The sequence below is a fragment of the Bubalus kerabau genome, chromosome 3 (genome assembly GCF_029407905.1).
Source record: "Bubalus kerabau isolate K-KA32 ecotype Philippines breed swamp buffalo chromosome 3, PCC_UOA_SB_1v2, whole genome shotgun sequence".
In the NCBI taxonomy this organism is placed as follows: Eukaryota; Metazoa; Chordata; class Mammalia; order Artiodactyla; family Bovidae; genus Bubalus; species Bubalus kerabau.
The window spans coordinates 119,511,100-119,537,723 of NC_073626.1; the positions used below are offsets into that span (position 1 = coordinate 119,511,100).

General features: G+C 44.2%; 1 long non-coding RNA gene across 1 annotated transcript in view; it reads left to right on the forward strand.

Annotated features, from left to right (window-relative positions):
* Window positions 1–25,015, forward strand: part of LOC129646526 (uncharacterized) — a 91,362-nt gene extending 66,347 nt beyond the window's left edge. Inside the window, exons 4-7 of the long non-coding RNA XR_008712002.1 lie at window positions 15,256–15,364; window positions 15,569–15,651; window positions 22,281–22,341; window positions 24,392–25,015. This is a non-coding gene — a long non-coding RNA (uncharacterized LOC129646526). The remainder of the gene's footprint in view (window positions 1–15,255; window positions 15,365–15,568; window positions 15,652–22,280; window positions 22,342–24,391) is intronic.
* The last annotated feature ends 1,609 nt before the right edge of the window (window positions 25,016–26,624 follow it).

A 26,624-nucleotide genomic window follows, 5' to 3' on the forward strand; every position in this document is an offset into this window, starting at 1 on the left:
TCCCAGGTCTTTGCTGAGGCACTTGGGATCTCTGTCAAGTCTTGTGGATCTTTTGTTGCGGTGCACAGACTCTCTGGTTGTGGTGCACGGGGCTCTGGAGTGCAAGGGCTTCTAGTTGTGGCACATGGGCTCTCTAATTTTGGCATGCAGGCTTAGTTGCCCCTCAGGAGTTTTAGTTCCCTGACCAGGGATTGAAACTGTGTCCCCTGCATTGGAAGGCAGATTCTTAACTACTGGACCACCAAGGAAGTCCCTCTACATGGTCTTTTAATTAAGCTTTTTAGTGGCTGCCTCATGTTCTGTCTAATAGAGATTCCTGTTCTAGGCATCTGTTGTACCCACTCAGAAGTTAGTGACCTAAAACAACAAAATAATTGAATTACTTCTCATGCTTTCTGTGTGTCAGGAGTTTGGGGAAGGCTTGCCTGGGTGGTTTAGGCTCAAGTAGTTACCATCAGAGGGTGGTTGGATCCTGGACAGAGGTGACTGGGGCAGCTGGGTCTGGCTGGGCATCCATTTGTCTTTCTGTAGTTTCAGGGCATCTCAGTGTAGACTCTTCACCTGGGCTTCCTCACAGTATGGCAACCACAGGATGCTAGGACTTCATAGGTGGTGGTTCAGGGCTCCAGCAGGAGTATTCTAGCAAGCCAAGCAAAAGCTTTGTCTCCTATCACCTTAAAATAGTGCCATTCAGCTCTCCCCCTTGGTAACTGGTAATTAAGGTCAGCACGGATTCAAGGGGAAGGAATATGTCTCTCTGGCAAGGGGTTGAAAGAATTTGCAGAGATGTTTTAGAACTGGCACAGGTCCAGAGTCAGTTTAATTGTCCTAATTATCCTTTTGTTACTGGGCATTATTTGTTTTTTTCCTACTAAAGTAATATTGTGATAAATATCTTCATATATGTAGCCTTTCCCATATTTTGTATGAAGTAAGATTATCAAGTCAAACAATATAATCTTTCATTTGGTCCCTGAAATATATTGCCAAGTAGCTTTCCAAAAGGATTGTATCATTAAAAATGCTGTATGCAATGTAGGTGATTATATTTTTAATACATCATTACTAGTAATGTAGATTACCATTAAACTTTTCTTTATTAATGTAATATGTAAATTGTGTACCTTAATGTTTACTTAATTTGCATTATTTTTATAATTGGCAAACTTGTCTTTCACATTTCTGAATTTTATTATCTTATTGTCTTTCTAGTTTTATCTGCTGGGGTCTTAATGCATTTATTTTAAGTTGCATGCACTTTTAGCATGTTAAAAATAGTCATTTCCAACTATATTTGCCCAGTCTGCCTATTCTTTTTCTTTGGGTTGATAATTTTCCTTGAGGAGTAGGTATTTTTAATTGTTTCTATCAAATGGGTCCAGGGAAGACCCATTTCCACTGTGTCAGATCATTTCTGCTCCCTCTGTTGGCTCCTGTTTGCAGTTTCTTTGAGGGAACCTAAATATTGTACTTCACAGTCAGAAGTGGCTGAAAATGCATGGAGCGAGGACGATTAGCTTGAAGTAGGAATTACTGATCAAACATCCTCTCCTCACCTCTGCAAGGAAAAGGCGTCGAGAACACTGGGGTTGGTAATAAAGGGATATAATGAGGGGAAAAGAGGACAGAGGAGAGCCACTGGGTAACAGACACTAATTGCTCTAGATTCACATTGCCCCCTTTTGGCTGGGTCTGTTGAGTTGGGACAGTCTGGAGAGGAGACACAGGGTAGGGACGAAGGGGTTCAATGTGTGGTGTTCCCCCCCTTACTTCCCAGATGGAGACACACCTGGTGCCCTACTGTTTGAGCCCTGTCTTGTGTGCATACTCTGTAGCTTCAGTCATGTTTGACTCTTTGCAACACCCTAGACTGTAGCCTGCCAGGCTCCTCTGTCCATGGGATTCTCCAGGCAGGAATACTGGAGTGGGTTGCCCTCCTCTAGTGGATCTTCCTGACCCAGGGATCGAACCTGCATCTCTTATGTCTCCTGCTTTGGCAGGTGGATTCTTTACCACTCGCACCACCCGAAAAGCCCCAGCCCTGTCTTGGGCTCATTTTAAACATCCTGGTCTCCAAAACCCAGAGACATGTGTGCGGGCATACCTCTCCTTCAACAGGATGACCAGCGGTAGAGTCATTTGAATTGACAGTCACTTCCAGTAAGTGCTGAGGTCTGGAGCCTCATCCAGGAAGACATACAGTAAGAAAAGTAAGGAAAGGAGGCCCAAGGGGAGTGGGGGTGAGGCTTGAAAGAAAGAAAATGGTGCTTAAAAGGCTCTGAAGTTCCCACTGGCGAAGTCCAGCTCTGCGGTCATCTGTAATGTGTTCTAAGGAAACAACATCCACACGCCACATCACCACCAAAGTCACCTCTGCGGAGTGACACACGGAAGCCGGTGGCCCAGATGCAGGCCATCGAAGCTTCTTCTGGTCTCAGGCAAACCCTCACATTTAATGCTCAGGGAGCACATACATCACACACCATTAAAGCTGCCAGTTTCCGTCTCTTTCACACCATTAGCTGAATATATATATCATTAAAGGAAGTGAGTTACAATATAAAAATATGGTAATTTAGACAGTCAGGTCACAATTGACAGCACATTTGGGGGCCTGCTTTCTTTAACTGTCTCCAGAGACCCTATATTTAGTGAAAAGACATTTCCCAGAAAAGTTTTCATAAATATTCTCCAGGGGGAAAAAATGTATATTTATCACTTCACATAAAAAGAAATCTGAAGTAAATGTTTTAGTAGCTGACTTCTCAGAAAGTGAGTGGCTATTTTTAATCCAGGACTGAAAGAATTTTTCTTATCAACTTTATGAAAGTCAGGGAATGCTCTCAGCTGGGTTACCAGCAATGTTATTAGCAGCAGCATCCTTATTTTTTTTTCTTCCTTCCTTGTCCTCCCTGCCACTGTAATACTCCATATTCCATCTGATCCTGGTGTGGATATTTTTAATTTTTTGCATTTTATGACACTTTGTCATTTTGGAGACTCACTGGCTGTGGACAGACTGCCCATCCCAGGGTAAGCTGGTTCTTGGAGATAGCAGATGAGTCCCCTACAATTTCACCTGTCATATTTCTATCACCCCATCCAGAGCCCCGCCTCTGATCATCTCCTTGTTTAGACTCTCAGACTTCCAGGTACTCTTGCCTTCCCTAAGCACTTTAGGCTCAGATACCAGACAATGAGGAACAGCCCCTGTGCCCTGGAGCCCACTGAAAGTATTCAGGCTAGCCCATCCAGCCATACTCAGCTAGCTTATCCTGCTGAACTTATTCCTTTCCCCTCAAACTATAATAAAGGTTCTTCCCCACTCCCTCCTCACTCCCACTGCCTCCTGACCCACCCTGGCCCTTCCTTGTGGAGGCCCTATTGGTATGGTGTTGCCCTTCCTCTTGGGGAGTGTGAGGAACACTTGATGTCTTTTTGATGGCATTCATCTCCTAATTTATTATTTACACCAGAATTTAATAATAGTAAAATCTGCATTGAAAAACAGGGAGGGATATTTAGGGAGTATGGGATGGACATGTATACACTACTATATTTAAAATGGATAACCAGCAAGGAGGTTAAAGAGGAGAGTGAAAAAGTTGGCTTAAAACTCAACATTCAGAAAACTAAGATCATGGCATCTGGTCCCATCACTTCATGGCAAATAGATGGGGAAACAGTGGAAACAGTGGCAGACTTTATTTTGGGGGCCTCCAAAATGACTGCAGATAGTGACTTCAGCCATGAAATTAAAAAATGCTTACTCCTCAGAAGGAAAGCTCTGATCAACCTAGACAGCATATTAAAAAGCAGATATATTACTTTTCCAACAAGGTCCGTTTAGTCCAAGCTTTGGTTTTTCTAGCTGTCATGTATGGATGTGAGAGTTGGACTATAAAGAAAGCTGAGAGGCGAAGAACTGATGCTTTTTGTGGTGTTGGAGAAGACTCTTGAGAGTCCCTTGTTCAGCAAGGAGATCTAACCAGTCCATCCTAAAGGAAATCAGTCCTGAATATTCATTGGAAGGACTGATGCTGAAGCTGAAACTCCAATATTTTGGCCACCTGATGCAAAGAAATCACTAGTAAGAAATCACTTTTCTCACTAGAAAAGACCCTGATGCTGCTAAAGATTGAAGGCAGAAGGGGATAACAGAGGATGAGATGGTTGGATGGCATCACTGACTTGATGGACATGAGTTTGAGTAAGCTTCGGGAGTTGGTGATGGACAGGGAAGCCTGGCATGCTGCAGACCATGGGGTCTCAAAGAGTCAGACAGGACTGAGTGACTGAACTGACTAACTGAACCTGCAAGGAACTACTGTATACACAGGGAACTCTGTTCAATATTATATAACAACCTGAGTGGGGAAAAAATTTGAAAAAGAATAGATCCACATATTTGTATAATTGAATCACTTTGATGTACACCTGAAACTATTACTACATTGTTAATCAACTTTAAGTGCTTAGCCTGCCAGTTCAGTTCAGTTCAGTCTCTCAGTCATGTCCGACTCTTTGCAACCCCATGAATCGCAGCACACCAGGCCTCCCTGTCCATCACCAACTCCCAGAGTTCACTCAGACTCACATCCATCGAGTCAGTGATGCCATCCAGCCATCTCATCCTCTGTCATCCCCTTCTCCTCCTACCCCCAATCCCTCCCAGCATAAGTCTTTTCCAATGAGTCAACTCTTCTCATGAGGTGGCCAAAGTACTGGAGTTTCAGCTTCAGCATCATTCCCTCCAAAGAAATCCCAGGGCTGATCTTCAGAATAGACTGGTTGGATCTCCTTGCAGTCCAAGGGACTCTCAAGAGTCTTCTCCAACACCACAGTTCAAAAGCATCAATTCTTTGGCACTCAGCTTTCTTCACAGTCCAACTCTCACATCCATACATGACTACTGGAAAAACCATAGCCTTGACTAGACGGACCTTTGTTGGCAAAGTAATGTCTCTGCTTTTGAATATGCTATCTAGGTTGGTCATAACTTTCCTTCCAAGGAGTAAGCGTCTTTTAATTTCATGGCTGCAGTCACTATCTGCAGTAATTTTGGAGCCCCCCAAAATAAAGTCTTACACTGTTTCCCCATCTATTTCCCATGAACTGATGGGACCAGATGCCATGATCTTCGTTTTCTGAATGTTGAGCTCTAAGCCAACTGTTTCACTCTTCACTTTCATCAAGAGGCTTTTTAGTTCTTCTTCACTTTCTGCCATAAGGGTGGTGTCATCTGTATATCTGAGGTTTAGATATTTGTCCCGGCAATCTTGATTCCAGCTTGTGCTTCTTCCAGCCCAGCGTTTCTCATGATGTACTCTTCATATAAGTTAAATAAGCAGGGTGATAATATACAGCCTTGACGTGCTCCTTTTCCTATTTGGAACCAGTCTGTTGTTCCATGTCCAGTTCTAACTGTTGCTTCCTGACCTGCATATAGGTTTCTCAAGAGGCAGGTCAGGTGGTCTGGTATTCCCATCTCTTGAAGAATTTTCCACAGTTTATTGTGATCCACACAGTCAAAGGCTTTGGCATAGTCAATAAAGCAGAAATTGATGTTTTTTCTGGAACTCTCTTGCTTTTTTGATGATCCAGCGGATGTTGGCAATTTGATCTCTGGTTCCTCTGCCTTTTCTAAAACCAGCTTGAACATCTGGAAGTTCACGGTTGACGTATTGCTGAAGCCTGGCTTGGAGAATTTTGAGCATTACTTTACTAGCGTGTCAGATGAGTACAGTTGTGAGGTAGTTTGAGCATTCTTTGGCATTGCCTTTCTTTGGGATTGGAATGAAAACTGCCCTTTTCCAGTCCTGTGGCCACTGCTGAGTTTTCCAAATTTGCTGGCATATTGAGTGTAGCACTCAGTTGGGTACAATTCTGTGACCCTTTGGAATGTAGTGCGCCAGGGTCCCTCCCCTGTCCATGGGATTTTTCAGGCAAGAATACTGGAGTGGGCTGCCATTTCCTCCAGGGAATCTTCAGGACCCAGATATCGAACCCATGTCTCTTGGGTCTTCTGCATTGCAGGTGGATTCTTTACTTGCTGATCCATCAGGGAAGCCCCAGCTCTTTGCAACCCCATGTATATACAGTCCATGGAATTTCCCAGGCCAGAGCACTGGATTGGGTAGCCTTTCCCTTTTCCAGAGGATCTTCCCAACCCAGAGATTGAACCCAGGTCTCCCGCATTGGAGGTGGGTTCTTTACCAGTCTAGCCATAAGGGAAGCCCTAATCAACTATACTCCAATAAAAAACAAAACAAAACAGAGAGATGGAGAATATTATGATTCTGCTTTTTAATGGCTCTGAGTAGTGAGCCTAAGGACAGTCCTTCACATTGCATGTAAACCACTGCATGGTTTATCATACTTGGCCTCAGTTAAGATGAGACTTCCTTCTGGTTCAGTGGATCGTCCTGTGCACTGTGCGCAGGAAACTCTACAGTGACTAAAAGCTTTGGAGTCTAGCCGCTGTGGGAGAGAAGTATGAGGAAAATGAAATTTGGAAAGCCTGAGGTTAGTCTAGGCAGGACCAGGCTGGTGTCAGATGTTTATCGAGGCAAGAAGATTATAAAAAGAGAGAAAGAAAAGTCAGTTTCAGGTAGAACAAGATGGAAAAAACTTAATTCAACAGCAGTCCTCCTGAGCAGAGCTTTAGGTTCTAATGAATGTCTTGACAAATAAATTGGCAACATGCTCATCCTGAGACATGAGTACCTGGGTGTATTGCCTGCATGCATTAGTTTCTTAGGGTGGGCAGACATGGATAGCAGGCAGCCGCTACTTGGTGTGATTTCCCTGCTGGGGTAGGTTTGGGGCACAAAGCAGGGAGGTCAGAGAAGTTATCAGCACCCGGAGGACGCATTTACCTGAAGCAGAGTGAGTAGGGGAGGGGAAGTGTTTTGAAGCAAGTTCCAAGCAGAGCAGACAGACTACGCAAAGGCCAGAGAGAAAATTAGCCCTGGAAAAGTTTATAAAAGAATTATAGGTACAGATTTACATTAAAATTTTTAAAAAAATTTGTAGTAAGAATCTGATAGCAAAATTTACTCATTGTCATTTTTAAGTGTACAATTCAATAGTTAAGAATATACACATTGGTGTGCAACAGATTTCTAAACATTTTTCATCTTGCAACACTGAATGCCAATATCCATTGAAAAGCTCTTCGTTCCCCTCTCCTGCTGATAGGGACAAAGTATGTGATTAAGTAGTCAATCCCCCTAAGGGATCACAAGAAAAAGAACAAGAGACCCTTGTAAGTTAAAAATCACTTAAGAAAGCAAGTTTGCTTAACCACAAACCCCGGCAGGCTTGCTTTGAGGCCATGGAATAGAAGCATGAGACATGCCCCAAAACAAATGATGGTGGAATGAGCCTCACATGGTGCCCGGTGAGCTCAGTCAGTAAGATAATGAGTCTTAGGACATGCTCCTCCGGGCACACTAAAATCAAAAATATAAGGAAAAAGTGACATTATACTGAAACCTGAGATGATTTACCATTTTTAGTAAATGTTACATTTTTTACTCGTTTTCATTGCACTGTGGCAGTCCTGGCTTGACTATGTAGAGATAAGAAAACTCCCTGCCTGACATGGAGGAAGAGCTGATGACGGAAGCTTGACATCTACTTAAGAATGTGGAAGAAGATGGTTTTCTCCCCTTCCCTACTTTTCCTTTGATTATAAAACAATAACCCACTAAATTCTGTGCAAGGTACTTCCTTGCCAAACCACTTATAAACCTCACAAGCGTTCTATTCTAATAAGTCAGTTCTCTATCACTTTGCCTCTTGCTGAATTCTTTCGAGCTGAAACGTAAAGAACTGGAGTTCCTTGGAGCACCCCCCAAGATGTATTTCTTCAGTTTCATACCTATTGCCTTGTAACCACCATTCTACTTTCAGTTTCTATGAGTCTGAGTACTCTAGCTGCTGCTGCTGCTGCTGCTGCTAAGTCGCTTCAGTCGTGGCCGACTCTCTGCGACCCCATAGATGGCAGCCCACCAGGCTCCCCCGTCCCTGGGATTCTCCAGGCAAGAACACTGGAGTGGGTTGCCATTTCCTTCTCCAATGCATGAAAGTGAAAAGTGAAAGTGAAGTCGCTCAGTTGTGTCCAACTCTTCGAGACCCCATGGACTGTAGCCTACCAGGCTCCTCCGCCCATGGGATTTTCCAGGCAAGAGTACTGGAGTGGGGTGCCATTGCCTTCGCTTTTACCTTTTGTGATTGGCTTATTTCACTTAATATAATGTCCTCAAGTTTTATCCATGTTGTAGCATGTGACAGAATTGCCTCCCTTTATAAGGTGGAATGATATTCAATTGAATGTGTGTATCACATTTTCCTTATCCAGGCATCTATTGTTGGATATTTGGGTTACTTCCACCTTTTGGCTATTGTGAATAGTTTTGCAGGGAACATGGATATGCAAATTTCTCTTTGAGATCTTGCTTTCAGTTCTTTTGGGTAAATACGCAGAAGCAGGATTGCTGAATCACACGGCAGACTTTAATCTAACGATCACTCTAGTAACTGTGTGTAAGACTAATTTTACATGGGACCAGTATTTGAGACAGAGAGACCGATTGAATTTAGGCAAGATATCAGTTCAGTTCAGTTGCTCAGTCTTGTCCAATTCGTTGCGACGCCATGGACTTCAGCATGCCAGGCCTTCCTGTTCATCACCAACTACCAGAGTTTACCCAAACTCATGTCCGTTGAGTTGGTGATGCCATCCAGCCATCTCATCCTCTATCGTCCCCTTCTCCTCCTGCTTTTAATCTTTCCCAGCATCAAGGTTTTTTCAAATGAGTCAGCTCTTTGCATCAGATGGCCAAAGTATTGGAGTTTCACCTTCAATATCAGTCCTTCCAATGAACACTCAGGATTGATCTCCTTTAGGATGGACTGGTTGGATCTCCTTGCTGAACAAGGGACTCTCAAGAGTCTTCTCCAACACCACACTTCAGAAGCATCAATTCTTTGTCACTCAGCCTTCTTTATAGTCCAACTCTCACATCCATACATGACTACTGGGAAAACCATAGCCTTGACTAGACTGACCTTTGTTGACAAAGTAATGTCTCTGCTTTTTAATATGATGTCTAGGTTGGTCATTGGAGAAGGCAATGGCACCCCACTCCAGTATTCTTGCCTGGAAAATCCTATGGACAGAGGAGCCTGGTAGGCTGCAGTCCACGGGGTCGCAAAGATTCGGACACGACTGAGCAACTTCACTTTCACTTTTAACTTCATGCATTGGAGAAGAAAATGGCAACCCACTCCGGTGTTCTTGCCTTGAGAATACCAGGGATGGGGGAGCCTAGTGGGCTGCCATCTCTGGGGTCGCACAGATTTGGACATGACTGAAGTGACTTAGGAGCAGCAGCAGCAGGTTGGTCATATCTTTTATTCCAAGGAGTAAGTGTCTTAATTTCATGGCTGCAGTCACCATCTGCAGTAATTTTGGAGGCCCCCAAAATAAAGTCTGCCACTGTTTCCACTGTTTCCCCATCTATTTGCCATGAAGTGATGGGACCAGATGCCATGATCTTCGTTTTCTGAATGTTGAGTTTTAAGCCAACTTTTTCACTGTCTTCTTTCACTTTCATCCAGAGGCTCTTTAGTTCTTCTTTGCTTTCTGCCATAAGGGTGGTGTCATCAGCATATCTGAGGTTATTGATATTACTGCCGGCAATCTTGATTCCAGCTTGTGCTTCATCCAGCCCAGCATTTCTCATGATGTACTTTGCATATAAGTTGAATAAGTGGGGTGACAGTATACAGCCTTGACATATCCCTTTTCCTATTTGGAACCAGTCTGTTCTATTTCCAGTTCTAACTGTTGCTTCCTGACCTGCATACAGATTTCTCAAGAGGCAGATCAGGTGGTCTGCTATTCCCATCTCTTTCAGAATTTTACACAGTTTGTTGTGATCCACATAGTCAAAGGCTTTGGCATAACCAATAAACAGAAATAGATGTTTTTCTGGAACTGTCTTGCTTTTTTTGATGATCCAGCGGATGTTGGCAATTTGATCTCTGGTTCTTCTGCCTTTTCTAAAACCAGCTTGAACATCTGGTTGTTGAAACTAAGGGAGTAGAATTAGAAAGAGAGTGGATGGATTTTAGACAGAATGATTCTGACTGTGTTGACAGGCTGAATGGGAAATAGGAAGGAAGAGCCAGTGGTGGAGCTTAGGTTTCTGTTTTGGGACCTAGGTGGATCAGGGAGCCTACCTTGTAGTAGAAGCATCAGAGGAAGAGGGGGATTGCAGCCTCACTGTTTGGGATGGTGCCTTAGCAACTGTGCAGGGTGATGAAGTTGGAGAGGCTGAGATTTACAGTCTTAAAAGAAGGTCTGGACCAGGGTAGCCACAGCAAGAGTAGAAAGGAGAGCTCAGATCACAAGTGGAATCTATAGTGTTATGTAGTGTCTCATTAATTGTGAGGGCCTTCCAGAAGAGATGCTTCTTAGAATTTTGGTAGAATTTTGATTCTACCAAATCAAACATGAAACTAAGCTACATGGAATTTTAATAAATATTCTGCATAGTTTTAGATAAATTGATTTTGAGATATAAATGGAACATATATGGATAACTAGTTGGAAACACTGGAATGCCAGTTTAGTACTTTTAAGTTAGAACTTAGGACAAGGGTCAGGTTAAAGTTGGTTATCAACATGTAGGTGAGAAAGAAGGCTGGGATAAGTGAAACTTAACCAAGGAAAGCAGAGAAGGCAATGGCAACCCACTCCAGTACTCTTGCCTGGAAAATCCCATGGACGGAGGAGCCTGGTAGGCTGCAGTCCATGGGGTCACTAAGAGTTGGGCACGACTGTGCGACTTCACTTTCACTTTCATGCATTGGAGAAGGTAATGGCAACCCACTCCAGTGTTCTTGCCTGGAGAATCCCAGGGACAGAGGAGCCTAGTGGGCTGCTGTCTATGGGGTCGCATAGAGTCGGACACGACTAAAGCGACTTAGCAGCAGCAGCAGCAGCAACCAAGGAAATCAGGATGAAGGCTGGAGGATAAAACCTGGTGGAACATCAACATCTTAGGGGAAAGTGAAAGAAAAAGAGCCAGGAAAGAAACATGAGAAGGGCTAAGGATGGAACAAAGGAGAAAGTTGTGGGGAGAAGCTAGGGAAGGAAGAGAGAAAGAAGACAAAGAAAATTTGAAGGTCATTGGCCAAACCTGGGCTAAGGGTGTGTGGACAGAGCTGATGAGAAAGAGTAGTAGTATTCTCCCTCTACCTTTAGCTGCCAGATAAGCCTTGTAAACACAAAATTCTCCCCAAGTTGACGGTGGCTTACTTCTGTTACTTTCTACGGACTAGTGGTTCTTAATGCAGTAGGGGGTGGTTTCATTTCTCTGGGTTCATTTGTCACACTGGGGTAGGGAGGCTTCTGACCCTCTGGTGGGTAAGAGGCCAAGGACGCTGCTCAACATCCTGCCATGCACAGGACAGCTCCCCGTCATCCCCAACAAAGCATTGTGCATGCGTGTGTGTTAAGTCCCTTCAGCTGTGTTCCACTCTTTGTGACATTATGGACTGTAGCCCACCAGGTTCCTCTATCCACGGGATTCTCTAAGCAAGAATCCTGGAGTGGGTTGCCACGCCCTCTTCCAGGGGATCTCACAGATCCAGGGATGGAACCCACATCCCTTATGCCTCCTGCATTGGCAGGGGGGTTCTTTACCACTAGCGCCACCTGGACTGAGTCCCTTGGACTGCAAGGAGATCAAACCAGTCAATCCTAAAGCAAATCAATCCTGAATATTCATTGGAAGGACTGATGCTAAAGCTCCAATACTTTGGCCACCTGATGTGAAGAGCAGACTCATTTGAAAAGACCCTGGTGCTGAGAAAGATTGAAGGCAGGAGGAGAAGGGGACGACAGAGGAGGAAATGGTTGGATGGCATCACCGAGTCAATGGACCTGAGTTTGAGCAAACTCTGGGAGATGATGAAGGACAGGGAAGCCTTGCGTGCTGCAGTCTATGGGGTTTCAAGGAATTGGACACGACCGAGTGACTGAATAACAACAAAGTGCCACCTGGGAAGCCCCAACAAACCATCGCCCAGCACCAAACATCAAGTAAGAAAGCTGAGAACCCATGAGGAAGACCCCGTGTGTTGGTCCCACTCATTCGGCACAACTTATTAAAGCCTCGGGCGCTGTGCTCACAGGAAGAACTGTCTGTCACCACAGGGCACTGCAGCTCTTTCTAGTTTGTGTTTCAACAGCAGGGCCACCTTTGAAAGTAGAATTTGAAAGATTCTAGCAAGTTAGCCCCCCTTTTCAACCAGTGCAAGCAGTACATGAGCACAGTAATTTTAGGAAGAGTTCTTAATAAGTGCCATCAGAGATTTAAGGGAAATGTATTCCAAGAACTGAACATCTTAACTTAGCAAGGTCACTCTTTCCTTGGTACCTTCTTGGTACGCCTCTGAGTCTCAGAGTGAACTGAGTCTTCTCCGAGTTGTGCTTTGAAGCTTTGGCCCTGCCGATAGCCCCCAGGCATGTCAGCTCCGGAGCCTTTGAGATCTTTCAACTCAGCTTAGGACTCTGGAGCTTTCCTTAATTGAAAGCACTCACTAATAACTCCATTTCCTAGAATCCAAACAGCATTAACTCCTACCACCCAGCAGCTAAGCTTCCTGCTTGTCCAGCTGAATCTTGTTGGTTCTGATGTCTGCTCATCAGGCAGGTGGAGTTAGAGGAGGAACACAAGATGCTGTGTTCACACTGCTGCTGGCCCTTATGTCCATCTCAGTTTCACCTGCCAACTCTCAGAGCTCATGGTTGGAGGCTCTGAGTGGGGGCTCTGAAGTGGCACTGCCTGGATGAGAGCCTATTTGTCTATCCATCAGCTGGATAACAAATGTGGGTAAATGACTTAGTGTCTCTTAGTAAAATGAGAATGACTGTCTCCCTCAGAAGGTTGCTTTGATGATTAAGTGGGTAAATACATGTTCAGAGCAGTGCCTGGCCACAGAGCAAGCTCCCTAAATAATATTAGCAACATTACTTATTAGATACTCTATTACTTTCCCAGACTTGCTTTAGCAAAGTGCCATGAACTAAGTATCTTCAAACACAGAAACTTATTTTGTCACAGTTCTGTAATCTGGAATCTGACATCAAGGTGTTGGCAGGGCTGAATTCCCTCTGAAGGTTCTAGGGAGGAATCTTCACCTTTTCCTAGCTTCTAGTGGTTGCTGGCAGCCTTGGTGTCTCTTGGCTTCTAGTGCCAGCTTTTGCTTCCATCATCACCTGTTCTCACCTGTGCACACCTGTGTATTTTTAAATAGCCTTCTCCTTATAAGCACACCAGCAGCCATTGGATTTAGGACCCTCTCCTACATAATCCAGTAAGTTGTTGTTTAGTTGCTAAGCCATATCCAACTCTTTTGCAACCTCATGAACTAGCCCGTGAGGCTCCTCTGTCCATGGAGTTCCCCAGGCAAGAATACTGGAGTCAGTTGCCATTTCCTTCTCCAGGGGGTCTTTCTGACCCAGGGATCAAACCCTCATCTCCTGCATTGGTAGGCAGATCCTTTACCACAGAGCCACGAGGGAAGCCGGATCCAGCATGTGCTCAGTTGTGTCCGACTCTTTGCAACTGAGCTTAGTTGCTCAGTTGTGTCCGACTCTGCAACGCTATGGACGGTAGCCCGCCAGGCTCCTTTGTCCGTGGGGATTCTCCAGGCAAGAATACTGGAGTGGGTTTCCATGCCCTCCTCCAGGAGATCTTCCCAACCCAAGGATCAAACCCAGGTCTCCCACATTGCAGGCAGATTCTTTACATCTGAGCCACCAAGAAAGCCCCCATCCAGTATCTTCATCTTAACCAATTACCTCTGCAAAGATCCTATTTCCATCTAGTGTCACATTCCAAGTTTTCTGGCGGACATGGGTTTGCTGCTGCTAAGTCGCTTCAGTCGTGTCCGACTCTGCGCAACCCCATAGACGGCAGCCCACCAGGCTCCCCCATCCCTGGGATTCTCCAGGCAAGAACACTGGAGTGGGTTGCCATTTCCTTCTCCAATGCATGCAAGTGAAAGTGAAGTCGCTCAGTCGTGTCCGACTCTTAGCGACCCCATGGACTGCAGCCCACCAGGCTCCTCCATCCATGGGATTTTCCAGGCAAGAGTACTGGAGTGGGGTGCCATTGCCTTCTCTGAAGGACATGGATTTGGGGGAACACTATTCAACCCTCTATAGTACCATTAAAGTTAATTGACAAATTCATTTTGATTTAGCATATTCTTCTCTTGGTGAGGAAAATCTATCAACATGTTTAGTTTTTTAAATTCCAGACAAATTTTAAAAACTGGTTCTTTAAAACACACTGCATGTTATAGCCTGAACACCATCCTGTAGAGACAATTTATAAAAAAAAATCAAAAATAGTGTTTGACTCAGACTTCCTCTGGTATGAGATCTGGCGGGAGAGTTGGGGTGGGAGGAGGAGGCTGAATCCAATTCAGCCTAACACCTGTCCACCGACAAGATGATAGACCTCCACGAAATCCACTCAGGCAGCATAATGTGTAAGGGAAGAATCACTTTCTGGTCTGTGCCAAACAGAATTGGATGTGTGTGTTCAGAACATTAAGCCCCTGACACCCTAGTGCAGCATCAGAAAACATGTAGTGAGTGAATGGTGCCAGTCAAAGCCCTATTTCTGGGCGGAATATCTATGGGTGCCTCTCTTTGCATGGGTGTCTCCTCCCCCCAACCTCTCTCTCCCCCCTGCAGGTGGGAGAGACTGCCAGCTATTCAGCAGTTAAGTTTGCATTCTGATGTGTGCTGCTTGAAGTCCAAGGCGAGTGCTAATTCCTTTACATTCTTGTCATGCGTGAGAACCAGGTGATGCTTTCCAAGTTTATATCTGAATGTAGTAGTCAAATGATATACCCCATTTAACTCTCACAGAATCCACCAGAGAATATTCAGCTTCTTTCTTTATGTCTGTTGATGACTGCCCTTGTGAGTATGTCTTCCAGAGCAGTGGTTCTCAGACCTTTGTTTGCATACAGATCATCTGAAGATCTTGTTAAAATGCAGATTCAGATTCAATATGTCCTGAATGGGCCCAAGACTCTGCATTTCTAATAAGCTTTCAGGTGATGCTGATGCTGCCAGTCCATTCGTCCATCACAAGGGCGATGGAGAGCTTAACCAGCAAGGCTTTGTGTGAAATGCCCTCCCCCAATCCTCTCCAACAGGTGTGCAGCCTGAGAAAAGGTACTTGTGGAATTAAACCTATGGAGTCTGAGAATAAGGAATACATTCACCATCCAAGAAAAGAATGCCCGACCAGCAAGTAGGAAGCAGGTATCGGCATTTAGGTTGTGGCTTTGCTGCTAAGCAGCTGTATGATGTTGGATACATTATTTAACCTCTTTAATGCCTCAGTTTCTTAACCTGCATAGTAGGTGTGAGAATACCTCCTTTAACTACAGAATTAACAGAGGTGATGCATTTTAAAAAACTGTGAAAAGTGTAAGACATGATTAAAGGCAAGTTATTTTTCCACAGTGTCTGAAGAATGAAAAAACAAGAGCACTGTTACATAAAGAGCTTCTCCATCCGTGGTACCTGCCTGGACTTCTTTGAGAAATGTATCCTTCAGGTCACTCCAGGACAAAATCATGCTCAAATATAAAGCTTTTGTTAATACTTTCTAATAATTCAATATATTTAACATTTACTCAGCTCTTTGTACATGCAAGATGTCTAGGAGCTATGGATGTATCAAGAAAAATGAGTCAGGGCTGTGAACCTGGAGGAGTTTAATTGCACTATGAGAGCTAGTGGCGGGGGGGGGGGGGGTGGGCTTCCCCAATAGCTCAGCAGTAAAGAATGTGCCTGTAACGCAGGAAATGTGGATGTGTGTGGGTTCAATCCCTGGGTCAGGAAGATTCCTTGGACGAGGAAATGGCAACCCACTTCACTATTCTTGCCTGAAAAATCTCATGGACTGAGGAGCCTGTTGGTTTATAGTCAGACATGACTGAACAACAAGAATGAGAGCTGGATCACAGATCTGGAGTCCCATACAGGATGGGTTGGATCATGTGTAGTCGGGGGCAGGGGGTGGTCTTCTTTGCCCTGTGCCCCGTAAGTACTATGATGCTTTACCTTCTGCTTCCCCGACTCTCTTGTTTCAAGGGTCTTACATGGGTCCTGAGTAATGAGAGGTGGTATTGAACAGTGGTTGAAACTAGGAATCTGGGGCCAGACTGTCTGGTTTGAAGCTCAGCTGTGTGTGTCTGTGGGTAGTTTATTTAACCTCTCTGTGCTAGAGAGGTTGGTATGTACTTTGGAGATACTATAACAGAGTGCTGTTGAGCAGATTAAATAAGTATAAATATATGTAATTTATATTATATATAAATATAAATATATCTATTATACTGCTATATTAGAGATACCAAGGGAACACTTCATGTAAAGATAACCACAATAAAGGATAGAAACAGTATGGAACTAACAGAAGCCAAAGATATTAAGAAGAGGTGGCAAGAATACACAGAAGAGCTATACGAAAAAGATCTTAATGACCTGGATAACCAGGATGATGTGATCACTCATCTAAGCCAGACATCCTGGAGTGTGAAGTCAAATGGGCCTTAGGAAGCATCACTACGAACAAAGCTAGTAGAGGTGATGGAATTCCAGCTGAGCTATTGCAAATCCTAAAAGATGATGCTGTTAAAGTGCTGCACTCACTGTGCCAGCAAATTTGGAAAACTCAGCAGTGGCCACAGGACTGGAAAAGGTCAGTTTTCATTCCAGTACCAAAGAAGGAGAATGCCAAATAATGTTCAAACTACTGCACAATTGCACTTATTTTACATGCTAGCAAGGTCATGCCCCAAATCCTCCAAGCTGAGCTTCAACAGTACATGAACTGAGAACTTCCAGATGTTCAAGCTGGATTTAGAAAAAGCAGAGGAACCAGAGATCAAATTGCCAACATATGTTGGATCCTAGAAAAAGCAAGAGAATTCCAGAAAAATATCTACTTCTGCTTCATTGAATATGCTAAAACCTTTGACTGCGTGGACCACAACCAACTGGAAAATTCTTAAAGAGATGGGAATAAGAACCCATGTTACCTGCCTCCTGAGAAACCTATATGCAGGTCAAGAAGCAACAGTTAGAACTAGAAATGGAACAAAGGGTTGGTTCAAAATTGGGAAAGGAGTGTGTCAAAGCTGTATACCCATCACCCTGTTTATTTAACTTATATGCAGAGTACATCATGCAAAATACTGGGCTGGATGAATCACAAACTGGAATCCAGATTTCTGGGAGAAATATCAATAACCTCAGATATGCAGATGACACCACCCTTATGGCAGAAAGTGAAGAGGAACTAAAAAACCTCTGGATGAAGGTGAAAGAGGAGAGTGAAAAAGCTAGCTTAAAATCCAACATTCAAAAAATGAAGATCAGGGCATATGGCCCCATCACTTTATGGCAAATAGATGGGGAAACAGTGGAAACAGTGACAGACTTTATTGGTGACTGCAGCCATGAAATGAAAAGATGCTTGGTCTTTGAAGAAAATCTGTGACAAACCTAGACAGTGTAATGAAAAGCAGAGGCATTACTTTGCTGACAAAGGTCCATATAGTCAAAGTCACGGTTTCTCCAGTGGTCATGTATGGATGTTAAGAGTTGGACCATAAAGGAGTATGAGCAACCAATAATTGATGCTTTTGAACTGTGGTGTTGGAGAAGACTCTTGAGAGTCCCTTGGACAGCAGGGAGATCAAACCAGTCACTCCAAGGAAATCAACCCTGAATATTCATTGGAAGGACTGCTTCTGAAGCTGAAGCTCCAATACTTTGGCCACCTGATGCGAAGATCTGGCTGCTGAGAAAGATAGAAGGCAGGAGGAAACGGGGATGACAGAGGAGATGGTTGGATGACATCACTGACTCATTGAACATAAGTTTGAGTAAGCTCTGGGATATAGAGAAGGATAGGGAAGCCTGTCTTGCTGCAGTTCATGGGGTTGCAAAGAATTGGACATGACTGAACAAATATATAAGTATTTACATTTTTTCACAGTAAGGTCTATGGGTTAGCTATTAGTGTTGAGTGAAAGGGCAGTCCACAGAGAGCAGTATGGGTGGGGCTCGGCCAGTGTGGGACCCGAGGTAAGTGCACTTCTTTTCTCCGGTGGAGAATCCACAGGCAGAGTACAGGTGCCTGAACTGGAAGGCGCCCCACCCCAGCAACACAAGCTGGACAGTTCATGGGGCTTCCTGCTCCCACAGTGTGGCGCCTTGAGTGACAAGGAGTGACCCATAGGCGTGGTTTGGCTTTTACCTTCTGGTTCAGTTCCCTGTAGATTTCTGTAGCCGCCACCCAGGTCCTGACTCCTGGGCTGCCCTTCCTCTCCTCCAAGCCCCTGGGGGTAGAACCTCTGGTCTCTCCTCCCAGATCTCTTCCAGGGTCACATCATTGCACACACTCCAGGGGATCCTCTTTTGGTGTCCCTGAGGGCAGAAGAGAGTGGAGCTACAGTCTCCTCCTTTCTGTGTCTTCCCAGTTCTATGGGGTATAGAAAGTACTCCTGCTTATCTCAGGTCTTCCGTTTCAAGAGTAGAATACATAAAGATTCTTCCTTCTTTTGGCAGCCCTCAGTCTGAAAGCAACTTGGAGACCTTGTGCACTGATGTAGGGAAAAGAAAAAAATTTAATTTATTAATAATTTATGAAGCCTGTACTGCAGGAAAGGTACAAATCCAGAAAAGGAGGGCAGAAGAAGGACCAATAATCAGCCATCCCACATATTGATTTGTTGTCATTTTCATATAAAACACTGCGGGGACAAGCAGAAGGCACTGACCCTGCAAAGGCAGGTTTCCCAGTGCTGTGTGGTCAGAGGAGGACTAATCCCTCAGGGGATCTGAGAGCAAGGAAAGTGTTCACCGTGCCCGAGGTTCTGAGCAAAGAATGCAAGCTTCCTAATTGTCACCTCTTTCAGGAGGCCTTGCTAGCTCCAACCTGGAGGAGAACACCCATCCATCTATCCATCCTTCCATTCATTCAACAGGAATTTCTGGTAGAACTTGCTTTCCTCCTATTCCAGGCCCACCTAAGGCTATAATGGGCTTCCCATAAGGCTCTAGTGGTAAAGCATCTGCCTGCTAATGCAGGAGGTGCAATAGATGCGGGTTTGATCTCAGGGTCGGGAGATTCCTCGCAGTACTAAATAGCACCCCTACTCCATTATTCTTGCCTGGGGAGGAGCCTGGTGGGCTACAGTCCATGGGGCTTCAAAGAGTCAGATATGACTGAGTAACTGATCACACGGCTATACAGTGGCTGATACATTTCTCACTATTGTCTGATGAATTAGCCTGTCTCCCTTTCCTGTAACAGTGGATTACTGTGAATGTGGTTTGCCATCAGAAACTGAGCTTGGCAAAATGAAAACAGTGTGGGTGGGCCTTTGGCTCTGGTACTTCCTGGCTGTATGATCTTGAGCACGTTATCTTGAACCTTTATGAGTTCAGTTTCCTAATCTACTAAATAAAGGTGACAATACCTACACTAGTTAGCTTGGGCTACCCAATGGAGTACCTTAGACTGCGTGATTTAAACAACAGACATTTATTTTCTCACAGTTCTCTAGGCTGGAAATCTCAGGTCAAGGTCCAGCAAGGTTGGTGCCTGGTGAGAGCTCTCTTCCTGGCTTGTAGACAGCTCATTTCTCTCTGCTGTGTCCTTATGTGGTGGAGAGAGAGAGATAGACAGACAGATGGACACTCATGGACAGGGCTCCATGTTCTTTCAAGGCTGCAGTCTTATCAGATCAGGACTCTATAATCTCATTTAACCTTAACTATTCAGTACTTCCTAATGATCCTGTCTCCAGAGATAGACACAGAGTGGGTTAGAAGAACTCCAACATAGGCCTTTTGGTTGAGCAGCACAATTCAGTCCATAACAAACTGCATGCAGTCATTGCCCATGAGTTTCTTCTTCTGTGGAGAAGGTGGGTCCAAAGAGAGGCTTCAAATGCCAGTTCCAGGCCTCCCCAGTGAGGAGCAAGATCTGAGTTGAATGATGCTTGTGGTCCATTTCTTCCAGGGAGCCCCATCGTCCTTTCCTGCCAGCTGCTGCCTCAATCCATGGATCCGTCCAGTAGCTTTAAACCACAGCAGGCAGAGGGCCCTGGTCCTCCTCCCCTTCCCATCAGGAAGCTCCAAGACCCCGGGGAATATGAGCAGATGCAGATACTCACAAGGGAAGGGCGCGCACTGACTGCTGCTGCCTCTATCTGCAGGTCTCCTTGCCCAGACAGAGGCATCTGGGTAGGGAATTTTTCCAGAATGAATGGGCACTTGCTTTCATCTAAATAACTTAGAGAAGCCCCCAGCTCCTTATTCTCAGGGAAGCAGTCTGCTCCAAGGTGGTATTTCTGACTCTAGAAATAGGGAGAACTGGGAACTTGAGAAACTCTGTTTTCTTCCCAGTGTTCATATGTGACAAAATCTGGCTTTACTGGGCACGTCAATATATTTTAAAATGAAGTAAAATCAACTTTATTTTTTCTAATTGGGTTTATTATACTTCTAGTAGGAGGGTTCTTTGCTGGAAGCCAATATGAAGACTGAGCAATGCAAGACAAGCTTCCTGCTCTTGAAAAGGCTTCCCGTTTAGCCTGAAAGACAAAGCAGACATGTGAAAAGATTAGTGCAGTGTGGGATTTTAAAAATAAAGAAACATGATTTATTTGGCTGCTCTGGGTTTTAGTTGTGGCACTTGGGATCTTCGATCTTTGTAGCAGCATGTGGGATGCTTAGTTGTGGCGTGTGAGTTCTAGTTGCATCCCTGACCAGGGATGGAACGTGGGCCCCCTGCATTGGTAGCTAGGAGTCTTAGCTGCTGGACCATCAGGGAAGTCCCTGCTGTGTAGGATTTAGTATCATTTCAGGACCACAAAATTAATGTGAAGGCCAGGTGGTTGGATAAATGGATGAATGCACAGTGGCCAATGAGGGTGGGGTACAGGAGACAAATGGGCCAATAGAATGGGGTGGGGGATGTTGTCCTGGCTCTGGACAAAGCCTTGGAGAACACAGACCTGCTGCATGGCAGGTGGGTCAATGTTGTTGTGTTTTTAGATGTTAATTTTTTTTTTTTACATTCCACTTTTTGCCTTTGGATTGATAGAGCAGATGGAAATCTTGCTTCTCAATTACCCAGTGTCCCTGTTTGATCTGAGTACATCTGGAAGGGGATTATTTACATACATTGTTTTTTTAAAAATGCGAGTGAAAACTGGCATGGAATTTGGGGAGGCATTTTATCTTTTTTCCCCCTCTCTGTCCCATCAATATAGTTTCCCAAGAAAAACAAAGAAATAAACTCTTACAGCATTAAGTCACAGCAGGAACTACTTCTGTTCCATTCCTTTCATCTCAAAATAAACTTAATTTATAAGGACTGGGAGGGCTACAGTGATATTCTGCAATGCAAATAAAACACAGCATGAACACATACAGGAAGAAAGTTTTGCGCTGTAAATATACTCAGGAAGTTCAGAGAGGCATAAAAAAGTTGGGGCAGGCACGAGAAATGATTACTTTGGAAATGAATTGCAATTTTCCATTTTTAAGGGAACATATGTCGCTACAGTTTTCTCTTCCAGGATTGACTAGAGGGTGGCCTTTGGCCAGTTTTTTTTGTTTTTTTTTTTAAACTGTGATTGATTTGGCTGGTTGTGTTGCATTTGAAATGCCCATGACAATGATGTTCTTTGGATATTTTCATTCCCACATCTCTTCTTGCAGCCTGAGCTGTTTAGAGTAATGTCACCACCAACTATAATTCAACCATTTACCATTTATTTCTCTGGCAATTAAGGCATGTGTTCACCAAGCCAGGACTGACTTATCAACTGAAGTATGTCTCCCTCCACCCCACTTTTCTGAAATCTTAGCTATAAAGCTAGAAGCAAGGCATGTGCATGCTTAGTTGCTAAGTCTTCCCAACTCTTTGAGACTCCATGGACTGTAGCCGGCCAGGCTCCTCTGCCCATGGGATTATCCAGGTGAGAATACTGGAGTGGGTTGCCATATCCTACTCCAGGGGATCTTCCAGAGCCAGGGATTGAACTCGCATATCTTTCACCTTCTGCATTGATTGGTGAATTTTTTGCCACTGCATGACCTGGGAGGAAGCAAGAGCCGAATGCTAAATTTTCCTGAATTTGCTGTTAAGTCAGAGGAAGATATTTGGACAAAACAGAGACTGAGGACCAGCTCTCAACAAACTTATGAGGGTAGAAAATTTGTCTCTGGGCACTACTGGTCTTCTTTCTCAGCTGCTGGCCCTTTTATAACTCTGTAGGCACTCCATCTCCAGCATCCTTGTCTCTGGGCACTACTGGTCTTCTTTCTCAGCTGCTGGCCTTTTATAACTCTGTAGGCACTCCATCTCCAGCATCCTTGTTCCTCTAGCAGAAGAGAGGGCATCTGATGGTTGTGTTTAGGCTAAGGTGTTAGAGACACAATGAGCTATCAATCTTGATAATTTTTGAATTTATGAAATAATGCTTGCAAAGGGCATGCACTACTTAACTGAAAGGCAAGTTCACAATGGGGTTTCAGACACAGTAGATCTTGGGGAAAATATGTGGAGACATGAGAATTTCTTGATGCTGAAAAAAAGATAGTATTTACTTAGTTTTTTATTTATCTCCCTAACCCCTAGATCTGTCCACCTATTGATTATCTCTTTCTCTGTCCATCCAGCCAGCCAGCTTTGATGCTGAGAGTTTATTATTTATAATAATTAGATGCTATGTTCAGATATTTAAAAGCTTGGGGTCTCTCTTCAGACCAGATCAGAGTTCTCCATACAATACCTGTGGAGTTCAAAACTCTTGTCCCTGAGTGTAAGAGCCTGGTCATCAGTAAAGTACGGATGGAGAAACGGTGCTGATTGCATCTCCTTTCTCTTTCCAACTCTTCTCTTCCCTAGGTTCTCTTTGGAGACACAAGAATGCTGCTTCTTCCTTTTTTTTTTTTTTTTGATTTGAGGCAAAATTAAGGTTACTCAGTGATACTATTAGATGATCAAAAGTTTTAAATAGAAGCTGAATCCCAAAAGTAAAGGGGAGAAACTTACTGTTGCACAGAATCAGCAGAAGAGACTCACCATTCAACTTAATTTCTTAAAATCATTTGAATTTTAAGGACAGTAAGACATCTTAATGAAGCTCTAGCTTGTTGACCCTCCTGTGACTGTGGAGTGGTCTCTTAAGTGATACAATTAAGGGGGTTGGTCTCTGGAAGTAAGAGCCATTTTTCTCCAGAGATCTTCCTAAATCACTAGGTGATATACCAAATGGTTTGGTTGACAAGAAGATTGCCCTTCACCAGCTTTCTGTTCTGTCTTTTTGGGGACTCCCCTGTAAAGAGCATGAAAGGGCTACCTTCTTCACTCATAACAGCTTGTGGAGTGTCTGAGAATGCTCCATGGGCTTTATCTATGTTAACCCCTTTAAGTGATGTAGGTACTGTCATTAACCTGGCTTTATGAAGGAACTGATGCACAGAGAAGTTAAGTGACTTTCCCAGAGTCACACATTTTGTAAGCAGCAGAGCAAGCTTTTGAGCCCAGGCAGTGATATGACCCTGAGCCAAGGATGCTAACCACTTCACCCCTCTGCCTCTCATCTTGCCCCTGACTTACACTTTTCATCCATCTCTTAACCTCTGGTCCTGCATTGTAGCTATGTCAACTCTCGCCTCTTTCCCTATCACAACACCATGAACTTCCTGGGATTGGGAATGACGTCTTCTATTTGTGTTTGTGTTCCTTATCATGTATTGCTGACACAGCGCATAGTGGGTGAACAATACACGGTTCTAACTTTATTACCAGACAGCTTTAGAACAGTTCCCTGGAGGAAGAGAATGCTGCTGTAGACCCTGGATCTCCTGCTTCAGTTGTCCTCAGACCCAGGGACTGGGTAGTGAGCTAGCCCTAGGCCTTTCCCACCAATCTCCACTGGGAAACCTGCTGGAATCTGAAGAGGGGCCCCTACTGGGCTGTGGGCTGAACTGGGCGTCTTGGGTTTGTTAACTTTGTCCTGAATAATCTTAAAGTTGCCATAATGACTAAGGTGCAGATGAAATTGTAACAGGACAGAACAGAATCGGAGCCTATGTTGGATCTATTTCTTTTGCTTTAATCTTTACTCTCCACTGCTTTTATTACTCTGATCACTGAAAGGATGCTGTCTATAGCTATAAGGGTACATAATGGCCTGCCTGGGGGAACCCTTCCCTTTTGCTTGAATGTTAAACGAAAGTGCCTTTGTTCAGCTCACAGGGAAACACTCTGACCCTCCCCACCTGTGAATGGCTGCAGAAAAGAAGAAATCAACACCCCCATCCTGTACGATACTGGCCAAGCCATGAGATATCTTGCAAGTCTTACTTCCTCCCCTCCTCCCCTCTCTGTTCTATAAAAGAAACTGGCATCCAGATCCTGATAAGTTGGTACTTTAGGGCACTAACCCACCCTATTCTTGGATGCCTGGCTTTCTGAATAAAATTGCTATTCCTTGCCTCAACATCTCACCTCCCAGTTATTGGCCTGTTGTGTGGCAAGGACACCAAGCTTGGATTCAGTAACATAAATCAGAGAATATGAGTGTTGAAAGAGATCCTTGGAAAATCCCTCTAGGTAGATGACTGTGTGACCTGCAGGACAGGTGTTTTTTTTCTTCTGAAATATCGCTTAGTCACTCATGACTGATACCTCCTCAACTTTTGATTCCTTCTTGTTGAAAATATAAGCTCTTGTATAAAATTCAATCTGATATAGAGGAGTCGAATTAAAAATAGCAGTAGTGCTCATGCTTCAAAAGGAACAAGAATAGATGTTCCCAGGCACCTAGGATGTGCTAATTTAACAGTTTTTTCCATTGATCTTGGCTCCAAAAAGTGAAATAAAGTTGCATAATTTTCTTGTAAGATAAAAAAAAAAACTTAAAAAATTTTGATCAATGATAAATGCTCCATGGGACTAAATTCACAGTGGAACTTACCCCCCAAGATCCTTTAAAAGGGGCATTTAGTCACTAATGAGCATCGTATTTACACATAAATGGTGCCACTTGAATGGATGCCTCTTATTTCAGGCCTTTCCCTGAGGCATATCTTACCAAAGGCATTTGTCAGGTGTTGGGAGATCTATATGGTGGTAGCAGATCATCTGAAGGTCCTCAAAGCATGTGCACAAACTTGAATGATCACCTCGCTCATTACAAGAACCCTCTAGAGGTCAGTCAACAGAATGATTGTCCTTATGTTTCATGACAAATTAGTGTTGGACCTGGGACTTGGAGCCAGGGCTCCTAACATGAATTCTTCACACTATTATGTATAAATGCAAGTTCTTGGCTTTCTAATGACCTAATCTAATGACCTAATAAGGAGAGCCTAATAGTTGTTGTTCAGTCGCTTATTCACGTCCGACTCTTTGCCACCCCATGGACTGTAGCACGCCAGGCTTCCCTGTCCTTCACAATCTCCCAGAGTTTGCTCAAACTCATGTTCATTGAGTTGGTGATGCCATTCAACCGTCTCCTCCTCTGTCCTCCCTTTTCCTCCTGCCCTCAATCTTTCCCAGCATCAAAGTCTTTTCCAGTGGGTCAGCTCTTTGCATCAGGTGGCCAAAGTACTGGAGCTCCAACAGCAGTCCTTCCAATGAATATTCAGGGTTGATTTCTTTTCAGATTGACTGGTTTGATCTCCTTGCTGTCCAAGAGACTCTCAAGAGTCTTCTCCAGCACCACACTTTGAAAGCATCAGTTCTTTGGTGCTCAGTCTTCTTTATGGTCCAACTCTCACATCTGTACATGGCTACTGGAAAAACCATAGCTTTGACTATAGAGACCTTTTTTGGAAAAGTGATGTCTTTGCTTTTTAGTACACTGTCTAGGTATATCAGAGAAGGCAATGGCACTCCACTCCAGTATTCTTGCCTGGAAAATACCATGGATGGAGGAGCCTGGTAGGCTGCAGTCTATGGGGTTTCTAAGGGTCGGACACAACTGAGCGACTTCACTTTCACTTTTCACTTTCATGCATTGGAGAAGGAAATGGCAACCCACTCCAGTGTTCTTGCCTGGAGAATCCCAGGGACGGGGGAGCCTGGTGGGCTGCCATCTATGGGGTTGCACAGAGTCAGACACGACTGAAATGACTTAGCAGCAGGTATATTATAGTGAAAGCTGAGTGCCAAAGAATTGGTGCTTTTGAACTGTGGTATTGGAGAAGACTCTTGAGAGTCCCTTGGACTGCAAGGAGATCCAACCAGTCCATCCTAAAGGAGATCAGTCCTGGGTGTTTATTGGAAGGACTGATGTTGAAGCTGAAACTCCAATACTTTGGCCACCTGATATGAAGAGCTGACTCATTGGAAAAGACCCTGATGCTGGGAAAGATTGAGGGCAGGAGGAGAAGGGGACGACAGAGGATGGGATGTTTGGATGGCATCACTGACTCAATGGACAAGAGTTTGGGTAAACTCCAGGAGTTGATGATGGAC